This window comes from Drosophila obscura, unplaced genomic scaffold (assembly GCF_018151105.1).
Source record: "Drosophila obscura isolate BZ-5 IFL unplaced genomic scaffold, ASM1815110v1 contig_87, whole genome shotgun sequence".
In the NCBI taxonomy this organism is placed as follows: Eukaryota; Metazoa; Arthropoda; class Insecta; order Diptera; family Drosophilidae; genus Drosophila; species Drosophila obscura.
In genome coordinates, this window is record NW_024542880.1 from 984515 (window position 1) to 1004257 (window position 19743).

At 41.6% G+C, this 19743-nt stretch overlaps 1 long non-coding RNA gene across 1 annotated transcript; it reads left to right on the plus strand.

Moving 5' to 3' along the window:
- Nucleotides 1-787: 787 nt before the first annotated feature.
- LOC121405262 lies at nucleotides 788-18578 on the plus strand. The gene is made up of 5 exons (XR_005968437.1): nucleotides 788-822; nucleotides 8986-9042; nucleotides 9152-9424; nucleotides 14696-14921; nucleotides 17983-18578. It is a non-coding gene; the product is annotated as an uncharacterized LOC121405262 (long non-coding RNA).
- The last annotated feature ends 1165 nt before the right edge of the window (nucleotides 18579-19743 follow it).

Sequence of the window (19743 nt, forward strand, 5' to 3'; positions counted from 1 at the left end):
CAGTTCTGAAAAGGTGTTTAGTGCAACTATAAATCATATCCTGACACTTTGTATGTGCAGCTTAACGCCTGGCAGATATTCAGCTTTAAAACTCAAAGTTCATCATTTTTTTGCGGTATTTTTCCCAAAATTTTTACTTTAAAAACTCGGGAAAAGTCGAAAAAATAATAATTCTTGCCATGCATTTTTAGTTTTAGATAGAAGCATTAAATAAGCGTCGTTTAAGGTATTGCTCATTAAAATCTATGGATAAACGGTGGAGCTAAAATTCGTTTACCAAACCTCAAAAGTGAAAAAATAGACAAAAAATACTTTTTACCAAAAACCCCTTTTCGTTTGCTTTGTTTCCAATTGGCAGTTGGGCCCGCAACAATCCAAAAAGTATTTTTTGTGTTTTTTTTTTCACTTTTGAGGTTTGGTTAACGAATTTTAGCTCTGGTAGCTATGCAACCAGATATAAAATACTTAAGTTATGTGAAAAATAAAAACACTACCCCTGAAAAAAAACAAAAAAAAATACCAGATTTTAAAAAATTCTACACCAAAAACTACACCATAAAAAAAAACCATAATTCGTTAAAAATTTGTAAGCCCCGAAATCTATAAGAATCTACATTTTTGGCCACAGCCTAATTCTAGTGTTGACTAGTGTTATAGGCCGGTCTGAACCGAACAGTCACTATTTGTTGGGACGTGAGTTTGTAGTATATACTGATTGTAACTCTTTAAAGGCTTCACGCACTAAATTGGAATTGACCCCTAGAGTGTATCGGTGGTGGGCTTATTTACAGTCCTTTAACTTCGATATACAGTATAGGGAAGGTAAACGTATGGCCATGTTGATTTTTTGTGAAGAAATCTAATTCATGTAAAACCCGATTCTGTAAAATGTAAAATTCCTGAAAAACAAGTGAGACTGACAGAGATTTCGTACGATTGGCTCTTAGCTGAGCAGCGACTTGATTCAGATCTAATTGATATTGTTAAGAAACTTAATGACAGTGAGCTTGCTGAAGATTTGACAAAGACAAACGAATTAAGAAAGGGTGTGTTGTTTGCAGGTAGTACCACGTGCATTTAGATGGTCAGTAATAAATCAAGTTCATGAATCAATTATGCACTTAGGTTGGAAGAAAACGCTTGATAAAGTTTTTCAATATTATTGGTTTGAAAAGATAAACAAGTACGTACGAAAATTTGTTGATAATTGCATCACTTGTAAAACAGATAAGGGGTCGTCGGGAAAAGTTCAGGCAGAGCTTCATCCCATTCCAAAAGTGAATATACCTTGGCATACCGTACATATGGATATCACCGGAAAATTAAGCGGTAAAAGTGACCTTAAAGAGTATGTGTTTGTACAGATTGACGCTTTTACAAAGTACGTTTACTTGTTTCATACTCTCAAACTGGATACCGAGAGCTGTGTGACGGCTATGAAATCATCCATTTGTTTGTTTGGGGTTCCGACCCGAATCATTGCCGATCAGGGTAGATGTTTCACTAGTGCAAAGTTTTCCGAGTTCTGTTCATCACAAAATATTAAGCTTCATCTAATTGCTACGGTCAGGTTGAGCGTGTAGTGAGCATACTGAAAAATCTATTAACCGCTGTTGAATCAAGCCAACGGTCTTGGCAAGATGCCCTATGAGAGGCAGAGCTTGCCCTCAACTGCACAGTCAACCATGAAACTGGAGCTAGTCCCTTAAAGCTTCTGATCGGCAAAGAGGCTCGTCCAATGGGACTTTAAACTTCAACTTTAAAAGGCCCGAGACAACCATCATCTGACTGCAATGTATCTTTAGCAAGGGAAAATTCCACACGCGTGGCTTTATGTAAAAATAGTCTTTATCCCCAAAGCGGGAAAAGCCTCACATTCAACCACAAAAGACCAATCTGTCTATCGTCCATTCTACTTAAAACCTTTGAGAGACTAGTCGGGTTACCACCGCGCAACTGGGCTGCAAAGTATTGGCAAAAGCCGACGGAATTTTAATTATTTTCTTGGGAAAAAACCCTCACACACACACTGGGACAATATGAAAACGAGAAGGAACGTGTGAGTCGCTTCTGGGGACGCATATACATATACATTTTTGATTTTACATTTTACCTTTTTTTTGCTACATCTGTTATCTACATCTACAATGTATATTTTACATCTAACATGTAGATTCTAAATGTACCATTAAGATTCTACATCTCCTCCGCTAGGGGTTGCTCGCGCACTGAACGCGGCAGAGTGTGCGAGCGAGAAAGAGAATGAGTAGCGTGTCTCTGGCTGAAGCAGGCGGGGGAACCAACAGAAAATTAATTTCGTCATTCTGGCTATAATTATGATCCGATCTGATTCAGCAATTCGGCAATCTGGTAGATATGGGCATTCTCTACGATACTGCTTTTTTAGTTTTATTTCCTGTTCCTTATTATTATTGTTCCTGCCACAGATTTTCGTCTTTTGTGTGGGTGCAAGGGGGCGGGGCGAAATTTTGAAATACACTTGTAGCAGTGTGATATCACATGAGTCTGGAAACAAGATTGGGTTGCTCTAGCTCATATAGTCTCTGAGATCTTGGCGCTCATCAAGAAGGCAGACGGACGGTCAGACGGACAGTTAGACATCCACTTTTACCACAAATACAATATACCCCTTAACTATTTTTTGAGTACGGGTATAAAAATGGAAGCAGATAAAATATTTTTAAGTTCTAATAAAATAGTAGAAAGTTACTAAACGGAGTGCATCGGCTCCGATTCCAATTCCGGCACCACGCATAAACTATTTATTGTATAGGTTACATAAATCATATTTGTTGCATTATTTGTTCGAAAGTGCAACCTGGTCCCATTGCATCTAGCTAACCATGTTCACTGTAACACACACAAAAATTGACCAAATTGGTGTTCTTTCTGATGAAAATCAGTATGCAAAACTTTCACATTCACAAAAAACGTAACACGCAACCCAATAATAGGTCAAAGCATACTTGATTTGTTTAAATTTTATGTGTGATATTTGGATATTTATACAAAAATCCTGAAATCTCGATTAAAAAATGGAGAATCGTGGTAGGAAGGAGAATTTATTGGATTTTGCAAAGTGTCATTTCTCTGTGATTTGCATTAAGGCTTTCCACCCTTAATTTACTAGATTTTATTATGCCTGGGAATGCTTAAGCGTTCAATGATAATATGATGGGATATTTACCAATCGATAAGCGTCCTTGAACTTCTTAAAAAACATTTTTTTTGTTCCGCAAAAATACAGGCCACCATTGGATAAAATTGCAATGCGCTCGGCAAGATTGCTAGCCACTATTGGTTGGTTGGTTGTCAGAAAAATTGTGCGATTCTTCTTCTGCTGCTGAACAAAATTAAAGAACAACTTTGTCTTATCTTCATCCACTCCTACAAGTGGTTCGTCGAGCAGCACAATTCGAGTTCTTCCAGCAAAGGAACACAAAGTATGCAATATACGTTTCTGGCCGCTGGTCAGTAGTCTGACTGGAGTTCTTTCTTTATCCTCCATTTTCATGGAACGCAGATATAATAATGTTTCTTCTTTAGCTTCATTGTGTTTCAGACCCCGCAGACTACAAAAAAACATAAGATGCTCGAGCACGTTGAACTCTGAATAAGTTTCAGTGCAGTGGATGGCAAAGCCAATCTCTTTAGGTGGTTGGGATGAAAAATTTTTTACGTCTATACCAGATATGTAGATTTTGCCAAAAGAAGGCAATAACATTCCGGAGGCCATTTTCATAATTGTGGATTTTCCGGACGCATTAGTGCCCAGTAGAGCTACCACTTCGCCTTGATAGACTTTAAGTGAGAAGCTCTTCACGACAAATTTGTCAGAAAACTTTTTCCATACGTTTCGAAACTCAATGGTTGCATTGGATTTCTTTTCCACTTCCAAAATCCCATAGATTTTTGTATCAATATTATACGTCTGCTGGATCATCTCTTCTTCGAGGTTATTTTCTTTCTCGCCATCAACTTGAAAGCTGTAACGAAACAAAGATACTAAATAGAGAATATTTATAATTTTAAAATATTAGAGTAAACATATGTGACTTTGGTACATGAAATAGCTACACAGTATTTCCAAGAATTATCCTATAACAGGATATCAAGATTTATCAGTTTTTTTTAATAAATTGTTTAATAGCTTTTTTCTCAATTTTTATAAAACAAATACATCTATATAAAACTACGATCCTGTTTCAAACACTTATAGCTCTAGAATGGCTGGACAAATGTTCATGGTTTTTCATTTGTTGTATTTGTCTCCGTCCCGAATAGTAGAATAACTATTCTAAACTATTAAATCGCGATTAAAGTATTTCAAGTATTTTTTTATGAAGTTGGCCGTACAAGGCTTTAAAGCGTTTTTTGTCAAATGTAAGGATACAAAACCAATATAATCAGGCATGCTCCAATTTTCACTTTCACATAAAATTTGTGATTTACTTCTCAAACCAGAACGTTAGACACTCCCCGCATCTTAATTGAAAAAGGAAACAAATAGATGACTTATTGATGCATTGACATGAATTTGACTATTACCAGTGCAACTGAGCTTATGCCCTTTTCTTAACCCATTTCCACCCAGTGGTCGAAAAATCGACCAGTGACTTTAGATATTTTTGGACGTTAGCGTAAAATAGATATAACTTAGCTACCTTGAAAATATGGTAGTTTACACCTTTGTTTACTTAAATAATTTTTTGAGGGGCTTTTATATATTTTAAACCTGATTTTTACTGCAGTCGCGCAAATTAACTTTTAGGAAGAAGTAGAAAAAATATTTATAAATCCTAAAACAAATATTTGGAAAATTCTGAATAAAATATTCTTAAAATATTATTTTATATTAAACTTTATGGGATCTATATTTTGCAATAAAAATAGTTACAGCTCAATTAGTGTAGTGGTTTTTGAATACGCTAAGGTTAAAATTTACTGGTCGATTTTTCGACCACTTGTCATAAACGATATACGAAAATACAAAATGTGGACTTTATTGGTTTTTGAGAGTTACACCATTGAACGATTTGATGAATGTGAAATTAATGCAGTTTGGAGTTTTCAGCCATAATTTATCTATTGACGAAAAAATTATTGCCTATTACGGCCGCCACTCCTGCAAAATGTTTATAAAAGGGAAGCCGATCCGGATTTAAGTATTGGGATTTGTGTTGGGCTGAAGGCTACTTGTATTCATTTATTCCATATGGTGGTGCAGTCCCGGATCCGGTTTGGTTTGGTTTGGGAGAAACAGTGGTTCTCAAGCTTTTCAGTAAGCTGGAGAATCCATTGCAACATTGCGTTGCATTCGACAACTTTTTTACGTCTCATAGATTGATGTCTCGACTTTCACAAATGAATTACTTTTGCACAGGCACAGTTCGAGACAACCGAACCAACTACGCTCCACTTGTGGATATTAGAGCGTTGAAAAAAAAGCGTGGTTCGTTGGATTATATATTCGACAAGGCAAATGAATTGTTGATCGCCCGGTGAAACGATAATTACGTGGTTACAATTGTATCGAACCATGAAGTAATCGAGCCTATGAACCGTGCAAAGCAATGGGATCGGAAGTCACGGAAAATGCAGTATATTCAAATGCCACAGATTCTGCACGCTTATAATAAGCGAATGGGCGGATTCGATCTATTTGACAATGGCACACATAATTATCGTATTAGAGTTCGAGGGAAAAAGTGGTATTGGCCGTTGTTTACAAATGCCCTGGACGCCGCTATGGTTAACTCATGGAAGCTCCACTGTGTTCTGGCCAAGCATGCAAGAACTACCGAATCCAAAGAGGTGGGAACGGATCGCGCAATGAACCGAAAAAATCCAAAACATTTAAGTATGAGGCCACAACTTGCTTTCCGTACGAATGTAACAATGTGTTTATTTCATACAAGTCCGGAGATACAAAGGTACATCTTCAAACTTGAAAAGCCATGTCGTTGTCGTGTTTGTAATAAACATGCTTAATTTAAATGCTCCAAATGCGAGGTTGCTGTTCACACAAATTGTTTTAATATACATTATAATTTGTAATCACTTATTATATTCATGCTAAAAACAATAATCCATTAAAATTAAAATATTTTATGTTTGCAAGTTTTTATATCGTTAATAACCAGTGGTCGATAAATCGACCAGCCCCTACAGCCCAAACCGGCAGAGATAAAAAAAACATTAAATATAGACCTTTTTTTCTACTCCTATAGCATTAGTATTAAGTTCCATTAAATTTCAACCAGCGGTTTTGGATCGGGTTTAAATGGTTTAAACCAACCTCAAAATTGGTCTTTGCAAAAACAAAAAGTGAATTCGTCCGAAAAGCTATCGCAGCCCGATCTGCTTATCGATAAATCTCTGTTAAATATAACAGAAGCCTTTTTATATAAGCTGGCACTAACGCTTGGGTATAACCGCAGTACATTTGGCGCTTAACAGTACAGGGAGTAAAAAAATCGACTATGGCGGATTCCAGAGCAATTGAAAACGAAGGTATGACTTTTGGCTGAAAAATAAAACGCAAAGGAAAGTGGAAATGCGAGCCTGCCTGAATCAATATATATAATATTTCAATATACGAAACTATTATCCTTAGTCTTAAAAGCACAACTCGACTAAATCTAACTGTTTTGTCCTCAAGGATCCAAACCGACTATTTCTGATAAACTTGGGGCAGCTATAAACTGAATCTGATGATGCATCTTTAAAATGCAAAATTTATTTATTTATTACTTTTTAAGATTAACCTTAATACATTATGAAATAATATTAAAATTAATTGTATAGAGCGCTTGCATCGAGGCCTTCGGTTCTGTATGGGACAGAAGGGAGTAAGATCGTTTGTTTGTTTAATTAAACTACTCGACAAAAGGCTGTGAACCAAAATGACCTTTTCTGATAGATTTAGGGATTTAAAAATTTTTGTAGTACTTTATTATTTTTTTATGGTGTAATTTTTTTTTAAAGAATTTTTAAAATCTGGTATTTATTTTCATGGTTTTTTTCAGAGGTTGTGCTTCTATTTTTCACATAACTTAAGTATCTTATATCTGGTTGCATAGAATTTTGCAGTTCTGAAAAGCTGACGCAGCTATAAATCCGACCCAGACCTTTTGTATCTGCAGCTTAACGCCTGGAAGATTAATTAATTAATTAATAATTATTTTTTTTTCGACTTTTCCCGAGTTTTTAAAGTCAAAATTAAAAAAAAAAATACCGCCAAAAATTATGAAATTTTAATTTGAAAGCTTAATATCTTCCAGGCGTTAAGCTGCAGATACAAAAGGTCTGGGACAGATTTATAGCTGCGTCAGCTTTTCAGAACTTAAAAATTCTATGCAACCAGATATAAGATACTTAAGTTATGTGAAAAATAGAAGCACTACCTCTGAAAAACAAAACAAACAAAAAATACCAGATTTTAAAAAATTCTTAAAAAAAAAACTACACCATAAAAAAAAAACCATAGTTCGTTAAAAATTTTCAAACCACGAAATCTATAAGAATCTAAATTTTGGGCCACAGCCTAATTCTAGTGTTGACTAGTGTTATTGTTGGGAAATACGTACATATATCGTGTGCATATATTCTATGGCATTGACCATATGTAAGTGTGAGCATAATTTTTAAAATTTGATCAATTATATTACATTTTTGTATGAAATTGTATATTCTAGTTATATTAGAGTGGGAAACTGTCGACAGATGAGTACATGGTAACGAGTTCGGAAAAAAACGTTTTTCTGATACTCTCCAGGTTTGGAAAAGTTTGTATTTGTGTTGAAAATATGTCCAGTTGGCAATCCGTTCTGAGAAAGTGTGGTTTTGGATGACATTTAGCATGTATTTTTCAGCTGAGGTGATTACAGTAAGGTCTGTTCCCGTGGCGGCTCCTTCGGCGACTCCTGTCGTCGTGGTGACGACTGCTGTGGCGACGATTGCGGCGGCGGCGATTGCGGGGGCGTTGGCTGCTGCGCGCTCTGCCGCTGCGGCGGTGACTCGGGATGCCGGCGTTCCCATAAGAGAGCCTCTTCACCCTGTTGTGGTTTCTGCTGTCCTGACGGGTTGGCAAACAGGCCCGGCTTCACCCCCAAGAACTTCCTTGCTCCCCTTGTGGGCTTCAGCTTCACGCCGCGTGGCCTCCATCTGACGGTGCAGGGCAGCCTGAGCCTCCCGCATTATGTCCTTGTTCAGCGCCGCCTCCCTTCGCGCCTTCTGCTCTGCTGCTTTCCTCCGAGCCTCTTCATCGCGTCGCCGGGCCTCCTCGCGTCGTTGGGCTTCCACCTCGCGTCGCCGGGTCTCCTCCTCGCGTCGTCGTGCCTCCTCGCCGTGTTGTCGCCGCTCCTTCTCGCGTCGCGCCTCTGCCGCTGCTCGCCGACTGCGCTGCTGCTCCATACGGCTCCTCCATATGGCCTTGACTGTTTCATTCCTCCAAACGGCTCAGCGTCTTGCAACAAGCCGCTCTGTGAGATGATAAAAGTCGTCAAGCCGATCATCCGTACTCTGGTAGAGCATTGTGAGTGAACAACGTGGACTATTATTCACATATACTAATTGCTGATAATATATTTCGATTGCAGCTCCCCACACGCTTGGCCTGTTCTTCCAAATATGTTTTTTTTTTTAATTTTTATAATTCCTTGCGTTGCGTCTGTGTCTGGGCACCTCTGGCTTTCGACTGATCGACAGCCCCAGCCTCTGCTGCCGTCGAGCCCTCGCTGTCTTTCCCGTCGTTCCGTCTTACCTACCGGCTCATTCCTTCTCCCCCTCTCTCGAAGGTTTCTGCCTCTCCGCACTGGGGCTCTTCGCCGCGTTAACCCTTCCGCGGTCGGTGGGGGTCTTCTTACACCTGAACCTACCCCTTTTTGTTTATATATACATTTTATTATTTTATATATATATATTTTTTTTGAAATAACATTTTCCTTGATATGTTTCTTGCAGAGCTTTGACGCCCGGCCTACCCTCCCCCCGAACTGATCGATTCCCCCCTCGGCCCATGTGAGTACCGCGAATGTGTGTCATTCTTCAATAACTTTGGCGTATCTTTCCGCGCATCCTGCCTCCTTGGCACGCGATGCCAATCGTCATAAATGCCCGCGATTAAAAGGTCCTCCAACCTTTCGTCCGGCTGCATCATGACGATCGGCCCTGGCTTATCACCTCATTGCTGCCTTCGGTTTGGCTTCTGGCGTGACCTCTGCCCCACGCAGCTGCCTCGGACCCGAGGGTCATCCGACTCCTCGGCTGTAGGCAACGCGTGGGTAGTGCCCTCTGCCCGGCCAAACCCGACGGTTGTAGATGACCCAGGAATTCTGGACCCCAGGACCAGGACTCACCTTAACGCCTCACTGGACCCCCATGGAGAAGCCTTTGGCCTCGGGTATGTCGCTTCTCTTATTATTTGTACTTTTTTTCCAATGTGTGCCGTCCGTGTATGCTTATCGCTGTCTCTCCGCAGCTTGCATATCACCGGTGACACGGCCCCCCGGCTGCGTTAGATAGGTGGTGCTGTTTGATCCACACCCTTTCTCCGACCTTCGGCTTCCAAGCTCTCCTTCGCAAGCTATAATATCTTGCCTGATCCTTGGCTGCCCTTTCCAAATTTCGCCTTACTAGCTGCAACAGTTCCTTCAGCTTTATCGCGTGTTTATCTGGAGTTTGTGTCTCTTGTCCCGTGCCGAGTGTTTCCTCATCATACAGAGCCTTCGGCAGCCTGGGCTTTCTTCCTTGCACTATGAATGCTGGTGCGAGTCCCGTGGACTCCGTGACCCCAGAGTTCACGGCCAGCATTTACTCGGGTGACTTCTCGTCCCAGCATCTCTGGTCCCCTTCGGTGATCTGTGCGATCATTTTTCCACCATTCTGTTGGTGCGATCCGTTGGGTTTTCTTGCGGTGTGTACCGGGCCGTAAACTGGTGTCAAACTCCCATCTGCTCTAGAAACTTTTTAAACGCCCGACTGGTAACTGGTGGTGGGCACGCCGAACCGGCCTAACTTTCGCTCTCTGAAAGCCTTTATCAGTGATTCTGCCGTGGTCTTTCTCATCGGCACCAACTCGGTCAAAATTGAAAATCGGTTTACCAGCACCAATAGCATGGTATTTCCATATTTTGACCTGGCTAATGGTTCCACAAAATCTGCACACACCGCCCATGGTTCCTCCGGTACTTGTGTCAGCATCTTCCCGGCCGCTTGTATCTAAGTTGGTTTGAAACGCATTCAGGTGTCACTTTTCCTGACATACGTCCTCACGTCCCTGTGCATCCCCGGCCAATAGTACTTGACAGCCATCCTTGCCATCGTCTTTCTGCCGCCGGCGTGACCCGCCTCGGGGGTGTCTTGGTTCTCCCTCATGACCCGCTCCCGACGATCCTTCGGCACACATAACTTCCAAGCCACTACTTCTTCATCGCCGGCCTGGTGCGGGATATGCCGGTACACTACGCCTGCCTCCTCCACATAATCCGGGAACTTGGCCGGGTCTTTTCTCATCTTCTCCTTGACCTTTTCTATCCATGAGCATTGCTCTTCGGGTTCCTATCCGACGTCCTCCGCTCGCATTCATCGCTCCTCCATGGGCTGTCGCGATAGTGCGTCAGCCACTACGTTCAGCTGCCCCTTCCTATACGCTATTTCGCAATCGTACTGCTGCAACTCCAGCGCCCATCTTGCGATTCTCCCCGTCGGCTCTCTATGCTGTTGAGCCATTTCAATGCCATGTGGTCGATGACCACCTTGAAGTGATACCTTCCAAATAGGGTTTGAGCTTCCTAATGGCCCACACAATGGCCAGGATCACCCTTTCGCCCTTCTCTGTATCTTGGGTAAGAATCGCTCCCAATCCATAGTCGCTGGCGTCCGTCTGTAGCACGAACTTCTTTGAAAAATCCGGGCGGGTTAGTACCGGATCGGCTAGCAGCCGACCCTTCACATATTCAAATGCCTGTTGCTGCTCTGGTGCCCATTCCCACTTCACCTTTTTCTTCAGCAATGCGCTGAGTGGCTGTATCATGGTGGCGAACCCTGGCACGAAGCGTCGATACCATAAGGCGTCGCCCAAATATTTGCGGAGCTCCTTCACGTTCGAGGGTGGCTTCAGTTCTGCAATGGCGGCCACCTTTTCTGGATCAGTTCAGATGCCTTCTTCCGTCACCAAGTGACCTAGGTATCGAAGTTCCCTCAGGCCGAACTGGCATTTCTCAACATTCAACCTCAAGTTGTCTTTTTTTAACCGTCGGAAAACCTCCCTAAGATTCAGTTGGTGTTCCTCTTTCGTTCGGCGTATCACAATGATATCATGGTAAGCAAACGCATGTGACATTATTTCTGGACTATTGGTCCAGAAACGTCCCTCTGAAACGTGGCCGACGCCGAATGTAGCCCGAATGGCATCACTTTCCATTGGAATAATCCTTTTCCTGGCACCGTGAAGGCTGTGAACTTCCGGCTATCCTCTTCCAGTGGTATTTGCCTAACCGTCTTTTAAGTCCAAGCTGCTGATGAACCGTGCATCTCTCAACAGATCTAAAATATAGTCAATCCGCGGCATTGTATATGCGTCCTTGATAGACTTTGCATTGATTTGTCGGAAGTCCACGCATAACCTCCATTGAAAAGTTTTCTTTTTAACGATAGCGATGGGGGAACTATATGGACTTTTCGATGGCTCGATAAACCCCATCTCTAGCAGCTTGTCTACCTTCTCGTTGATTTCCGCCTGCATCTTTGGGTTCTTAGGGTAGTATCGCTGTTTAATCGGTACCGCATCGCTCATTGTGATTGCATGTACCGCCACATTCGATACCCCTTTCAGGCTTTCAACTCCTTGGTCAGAAATTCCTCTGCCCTTTCGCGGCGCCTGCTTCCCATTGGGTCATCGGCCTCTAAATCCTTATCAGCCGTTCGTTCTGGGGTCTCTTCATTGGCCTCCAGCAGCCTTTTTTCCAACCTCTCGGCCTCTCGCAGGGATCACGACACTTTGCCCCGCACAGTTCACCTCTGCTCTGACCGCGGTAATGAAATCCCAGCCCAGTACCAGCGCATCGATGACTCCTGGTAGCACAAGAAGTGCCATTGAGACCACTTTGTCCTCGAACGCCAGCTCCACTTAGATTTGTGTATCGATGGCTCGGCGACGTCCATCGGCCAAACAAACCTGCTGTTGGTTTTCTCCCCGCGCCCCTCCCCACGCATCTGTTCCACCAGCTCACAGCTGACAAAGCTGCTCGTGGCCCCTGTGTCGATCGTGGCCTTCCATTTCCTCCCCGCGATGTCCACCACGGCTGACAGCTGCACATCCTCTACGGTGAGTTTACCGAGTAGGTTTCGGGGCTGCAGCCTGGCACGGCCCGTCGTTGCACCTCCGGCAGACTTTGGTTACGGCCGACTTCGCGAAGGGATTTGCCGCCTTCGCTCTTCCCGCTGGAATATCCTTCTGGAACTCCACGCGATCCCTTTCCAGTGCCTCGAACTCATCCGCTTGCATCATCATGTGGTCCAGGTCCTTGCACCTATGTGGCCTGATGAACATCCGCAGATCTGGAATGCTGTTCTCGCGGATGAGCTCCATCTGCTCCTCAGGATTACATTTGAGGGGTCTCATGAGGGTCTGCATGTCCATTATGTAGTCCTTGAATGACTCTCCCCATTTTTGCTTCCTTTGCTGTACCTCTTAGAGCAACTTCTCGAAGTACCCCTCGGCAAGAAGTAGGCCTGGATGCTTGTCACGAAGGCTTCCCATGTTTGCCATTGCCGGTTATTGACGATGAACCATATCAACGCCCGGCCCTTCAGCAACTCTGCCATTGCTCTGGTAATCTGGACGTGAGTCTGTCCAGACCGTACATGTCTGCCGACCATTCGACCTGCTCCAGAAACGCTTGACTACATTCGCGTGTAGTGTGCGAGACTGCCTCCCGGCTTGCGTCTCGGGAACTTCACGCCCTTCTTCATTGTGGCTCCTCGATGGCTCTCGCGTCGCGGTGTGCCTGGCCTCCGCTGGCTCCTGTCTGGTATTGCCAGGCTTGCTATGAGGTCCTCCGCTGGCATTTTCCACCCCGAAGCCGAGCCCGCATCTGCCGGCGATGTCAGATGCTCGTACGCGTCTGGCCTGTCTTGATCCTGTGGCAAGGGTGAAGTTCTAACTGCCCGAAGCTCTCATGCCTCCAGCAGGTCAGCGCCTCGTGCTTTTCCACCCAGTCCTTAAACTGTCTCCGCATTTCGGACACGGTGCCTTCCAGCCCAAGCTCTAGGGAACATCGGACCAGTTCCTCCTTCCTCAGGGAATGGATCCATTGTCGGCTCCTCATGGTGTATAGATACCTCACTCAGTACCGACCTTCCCAATGCACTCCTCTCTTTGCTTGTGAGGCCCCACGCTGGACGCCAGTTTTAACGAACTGTTTCTGTCCGTCTGAATAAGCAAAGCTGGCTCAGCGGCCGACGGTTCGTTTGCAACAAATTTGTATGTTGACTCACAGACAATAAAGAATGCACGGGTGGGTTTATTTACTGGCTATTGGTACTTTATTGGTATCTTAATGGATCTTACTTTCTAGATAACAGTGATTTGTCTCTATTACTAGACGCTCTGGCGTCACCGGCCCCTCAGGCTCCTCGCTGGTGCTATGGATATGTGTCCGACCCGGCTCGCGCCTGATCCACGCACACAACTCCGCACACACATCGATTCTCTTTCGACCGCCGTGGCAATACACCCGTTACCCGTTGACCTTCCTTTGGCATCTCGCAGACTTTGTTCCCTTCGCTGGGTCGTACTGCTGCCTGTTGATCGGGTCACTTGATCCTTCCTGGGTTTCTTTCGGGGACTCTCACTTTTTCCGTTGGCTCTACCGCACTCGCTTTTATTCGCGCCTTTCCGGGTGATTCACACTCTACTGACTGTCCCCTTCTGCTGTCGCCGGGCTGAAGCGGGGGTATACCGCTTCGACGCTGGCGTCCGCGCCTCTGCCCAGCAACAGCGGTAAATTCCATCGGCCTCTTCGCTCGTTTCCACCACGTTCTTAACGGGACCGGGCCGGTGGCGTGATCTCATGCACATGGTCATGCACTGAACCCCTACCGCTCTAACGGGACCCGGCTCTCGGCCTCCTCTCACTCTCTTGTGAATTTGCCTTGAACTCTCTCCTTAACCCTTACTCGGTCCCTGTGAGGAAACTCCATTCCTCACAACGTATTGAAAAGAAAAAATTTGGTATGTCTACAGAGTAATGATGCCCTTTACTGAATTAAGAGATTGATGGAACTTGCATTCAATTTTGCAAATACTTGGAAGTTCAGTTGAGACAATGAATTTTTTGGCATCGTCAAGTGAGTGAACTAGCAACAACAAGTTCCCGTCTTTTAAATTAGAAATAGAAGCGATGTTCTTACTGATCTACTTTATTGCTTTATGGACGGTGAAACATAAATATTCAGGTATGGTTTTTTTATTGTCTTTAGAAGAGACTATTATATTCTTGGGGTTCGCAATTCATTAAACATTTTTATTAGTTGTCTACGCTTTTTCACGGGGTGACTTTCGGCAAGAAGGCTGAACCGATTGTTTCCTAAATTAGGTGGCCCGGGGCCAATTTTGCTCAAAAACGACTGTTCAGCCGTTTAGTTGGCACTTGATTTTTGTTATTTTCAGAAAAACAAACAAACAAACAAACAGTGTGAGCGGAAGAGGTGAAGAACGATGAGAAGAAAGAAATAGAATGAAAACACACACAAACTGATAAGGGCACGATTTCTTAGCAACTGACGTCTGCTCGCGATGAGGATTATTCGGCGACTGAAAATGCAAAACTATAATATTTGTGCGGAATTTGTTTTCAAAATTTTGAAGGAAATGTCGAAAAAAAGCAAGGAAACTGGTAAGTTAAAATTGGCTTACCAACCTTTCGAAAATCACAGTTTGGAAGGTGCTTTTGTTTATCATAAGATCTTAAAGCAATCGGTCAGCTATAATCTAAACATAATTCACTTTAATTTGTATATTAAATTTGTATAATAATCTATATATTAGGTTGAGCCAAAAATATGTGTTTTTTTCTAATTTAAACGGGACATCACTTAATTTTGTTATCTTGGGTTTGAGTGTAATATTAAAGTTTTTAATTTTATTTAAAAAAATGTTTTAGAGGCTGCTACCGAATTTTACAAGAAATTGCTAAAAACAAAATTGTTTGCTGAATGAGTGGGATATTTTGATGAAATCTATATATCAATATATATTGATACCATTAATATCGTCATTAATCAGTTATTGGCAGTAAAAAACCTGCTTAACCGAACAAGTTAACTAAATATATCAACCACACCTAAATTTCTTGATTTTCACCAATCGTTAATTTTTTAATAGTAACTAAAAAAAAAATAAAAATACCTTATTATCAAAATGAACTAGTTTCTAAGTTTCAATATTATTTGGAAAAACCGACGAATTAAATTATTTTATGTATATTTACCCACAAATTTTTATTTTCTTTTCGTGGTAGCAACCCTCAAACATTAAACTAAAGATTTGAAAAAAATTGTATAGTTTTATTTACTAACAAATAACAGAATAAGAGGGTGTCCGTTAAAAAAAAAAACAAAACAAAAACAAAATTGTTTATCAATTTTTGGGTCTATATATATTATATATATATATATATATTATATATATATATATATTAGGCTGGGCCAAAATTTGACCAACAAATTTTTTCAAGAGGACACCCCCTATTCTGTTCTTTGTTATTCAATAAAATTATATAATAATAATATATATATATATAACAAAGTCGATTAAGTAATTTAAAACAGATGGACTGATTTTCATGGCTATTGATTTTTTTAGTTTGTCTCCGACCCAAATAAGAAAAACTTATTAAAAATATTGGAAAAAGCGCCCACGACTCGGAAAACGTTAGTAATGTTGTATGAAGTTCGCCTTTCCAGGGTTGTCAAAAGTTTGCTTGATTTTTATACCCGTACTCAAAAAAAAGATAAGGGGTATATTGTATTTGTGGTAAAAGTGGATGTGTGCAACGCAGAGAAGGAAATGTTTCCGACCCCATAAAGTATATATATTCTTGATCAGCATCAATAGCCGAGTCGATATGTCCGTCTGTTCGGGCGTCCGTCTGTCCGTCTCGATAAGCGCCTAGATCTCAGAGACTATAAGAGCTATTTTGTTTCCTCCGCCAGCCAGAGAACCGCTACTCATTCTCTTTCTCGCTCGCACACTCTGCCGCGTTCAGTGCGCGAGCAACCCCCAGCGGAGGAGATGTAGAATATAATTGGTACATCTATAATCTACAAGTTATATGTATAATATACATTGTAGATGTATATGTGGATAACATATGTAGCAAAAAAATGTAATATGTAACATTTTTTTTTTAATTCTAAAATTCTAAAAAATTTTAAAAATCTAAAATGTATATACTGACTGAGTGCGGGTATAAGTAGAGTCGCGTCCCCAGAATTGACTCACACGTGCCTTCTCGTTTTATTTGGATTTGAATTTATCGAACTTTTACCAAGGAGGGTACGGTTCAGGGAGAGACCAGCTGTAATTCGTGTTGGATTGGAATAGTTTTTTAATTTAAAATTTTTAATTTTCAAATTTTTTAAAACTGGGTTTAAAATATGCAAGTTATTTGATAAAAAACAAGAAATTTTGGAGTCCCAAGTCTATCAGAAACGAGAAGAAACGTACGAGTCGCTTCTGGGGACGCGACTCTACTTATTCCCGTACTCAGTCAGTATATAAATTGTTGAGCCTATGATTTTTTAGAATTTTAGAAAAAAAAAAATTTATTTTTTTTGTTACATCTGCTATCTACACCTACAACGTATATTCTACATCTAACATGTAGATTATATATGTACCATTCATATTCTACATCTCCTCCGCTAGGGGTTGTTCGCGCACTGAACGCGGCAGAGTGTGCGAGCGAGAAAGAGAATGAATACCGTGTCTCTGGCAGGTGGAGACAGAGGAAGCAACAGTAAATTAATTTCTTCATTCTGGCTATAATTATGATCCGATCTGATTCAGATTTGACAATCTGATAGATACGGTCATTCTCTACGATACTGCGTTTTAAGTTTTATCGTATCTTTAAAAATGTGCCTGCCACAGATTTTCGTCCTTTGTTTGGGCAGAAGGGGGCGGGCGAAATTTTGAAATACACTTGTAGCAGTGTGATATCACATGAGTCTGGAAACAAAATTTGGTTGTTCTAGCTTTTATAGTCTTTGAGATTCAGGCGCTCATCAAGACTGACGGACGGACAGACGGACGGATAGACGGACATGGCTATATCGACTCGGCTATTGATGCTGATCAAGAATATATATACTTTATGGGGTCGGAAACGTTTCCTTCTCTGCGGTGCACACATCCACTTTTACCACAAATCTAATATACCCCTTAACTCTTTTTTGAGTATGGGTATAAAAACAGGTGCCAAAAGTTCTGCTAAACAGCAATATCAATGGTTTTATTAGGCTGGTAGGCACTTGCCTACCATTTGCCTAACATCACTTGCACAGGTCGATCTGTGAACGCATACTTATCGGAAAATGATCTTGATTTTGAAGCTTGCAAATTATGACCTTCTTGAGCTTTTTCTCTATTGAGCTCAGCTCGCCACTTGAAAATAGTGCAAAATTTTTCCAGCATTCGATCCTTAAGAAAGTGCCAGCCACAAGCATAATCATCGACGAACATAGCTAGCAACACATAAAAAAAGGCCTGAAAATAGAAACATCCGATAACTATTATAAGCTCAATATCACTGCCCATAATTGTGGAGTAGAGATATTGTCTAGTGCCCAATTTTCCGGTATAGTCCTCGAAGTGAATCATCTTCTGTAAGCCTTGAATCAAAGTCACATTGCACAGAAGTATTGAAGTAAGATATAAATTGTCTAATATTTCAGACTCCAGCGTTTTTTCCGACAAAAAAGGCAGCGGCACTACAATCCAACAGATGGGCACCACGGCAACAGCTAATGATGTGTTGCGTATTATGGTGGACAATAAAATGACAAAGCCAACAGCAGCGAACACATATGATGAAATGAACAAGAGCATTATATACCAAGGGCATTTACTCAAGCTCATCGAGGTTCCATTCCACTCAATCTGAAAAAACAATGCATCGATTAAAATATCAATATTATTAAATGAGTCAGCCAATGCACCTTAAGCAAACAAGTTATAAGAACTGAAGTCACTAGAAATTGACAGAGTCCATTGAAGTACCAAGATGCAATTTTCAATGATTTTCCCATGCTGGTAACTTTCTGAAGGAAAATCTGGCCAAACTCACGTTCCTCTACAATAAGCTGAAACAAGATCCAGAAAATATAAGCGTACATTCATTCCATTACTAGACGTTATATAAAACAATGAAATAGGTATCAAGAAGACTGAGTCCACAGAGCAATAAACAGGTATGCGAACATGTTTTGGATGGTTTTTGTTAAAAGGCTGTAAGATAAAAAGAATTTTGGGTATAATTCTAAAGTGGCTGCTTGATTTTTCGTGTAATCCACTAGCATGATGCCATACCACATTCCTCGAATTAAAGGGACGAAACTGATTCGCGGTACACATTTTCTCTAGAAGTGATCGATAAGAAATCGGTAGCAGATAAAAAAAGCTACCAGGCACCAAGCCGATTATTATTTTAACAAGAGTAAGGGAGTTACTAGCTAATATTATCTCGCAGAGGGATCTATATTCCGATCATAATCCTAACGGTTCATTCAAAGCACAATCTATATATATATAAATGTTGTGTTCGTTCCTCTTACATCTATGCATTTGAAAAGTACTTAGCCGTTTGAGCCCAAATTTGGACACACTTTAGAGTCAGATTTAAGCTTGGCTTTTATTTACTTATTTATTTATTTCAATTAATTAACAATTATCTGCTAACTATGAACTATAATAGGAATATACATACTTAAAGAAAAATATAATAGAGGAAGAAAAGAAAGGTTTTACAAATTTGCTAGGTAAACGTTACGTACAATCGTGTCAAGGAATATTTCGGAGGATATGGTATTGCAATACGAATTGTAATTATTACAAAGAATACGGAAAGGTTCGTGCTGGGCGAAGTTAGATCTGCAGAAGGGTAAACGGATAGGCCGGAAAGTCCTTGCTGGTCTGGAAGGATCTGTAAAATCTATCTGTCCCAACAGAGTTTGGGAGTCCAGAGAATGAGCCCGAGAATGAGCTTGTGAATAGGAATAGGCCGTCAGTTATGGTTCTCAATGGGTGCAAATAAACAAGATAATAAGTTCGCGTGTGGAAGGATGGGGACGGGAAAGGAAGACTACAGTACAGCAGACCAACAAGAACGGAATAAGATAGATTAAAGAAAGAGGGGGGTAGCGGTCAGGCGATGCTCGATCTTGGGATGCATGTGCACAGCGGCACGGTTGCCCACCCTACCATGCCTACATGCCCCAAATGCCTACAGGGAGAAATCCCAAGCGAGAGAAGGCAACGGCCCAAAGGCCTGGCCAAATCCGCTCAGACGCAGGAAAGACCTGCACGGTGAAGGACGCGGGTCCGCGGGTACTCCGTCGGCAGAACGCAAGCCAGGAAGTCAGTCAAACAGCAGACTGGCTGAAGAAAGTGGAATGGGCCTCGGTGGTGTTGCCTAACTTCAGTGTGGAGCCACAGAA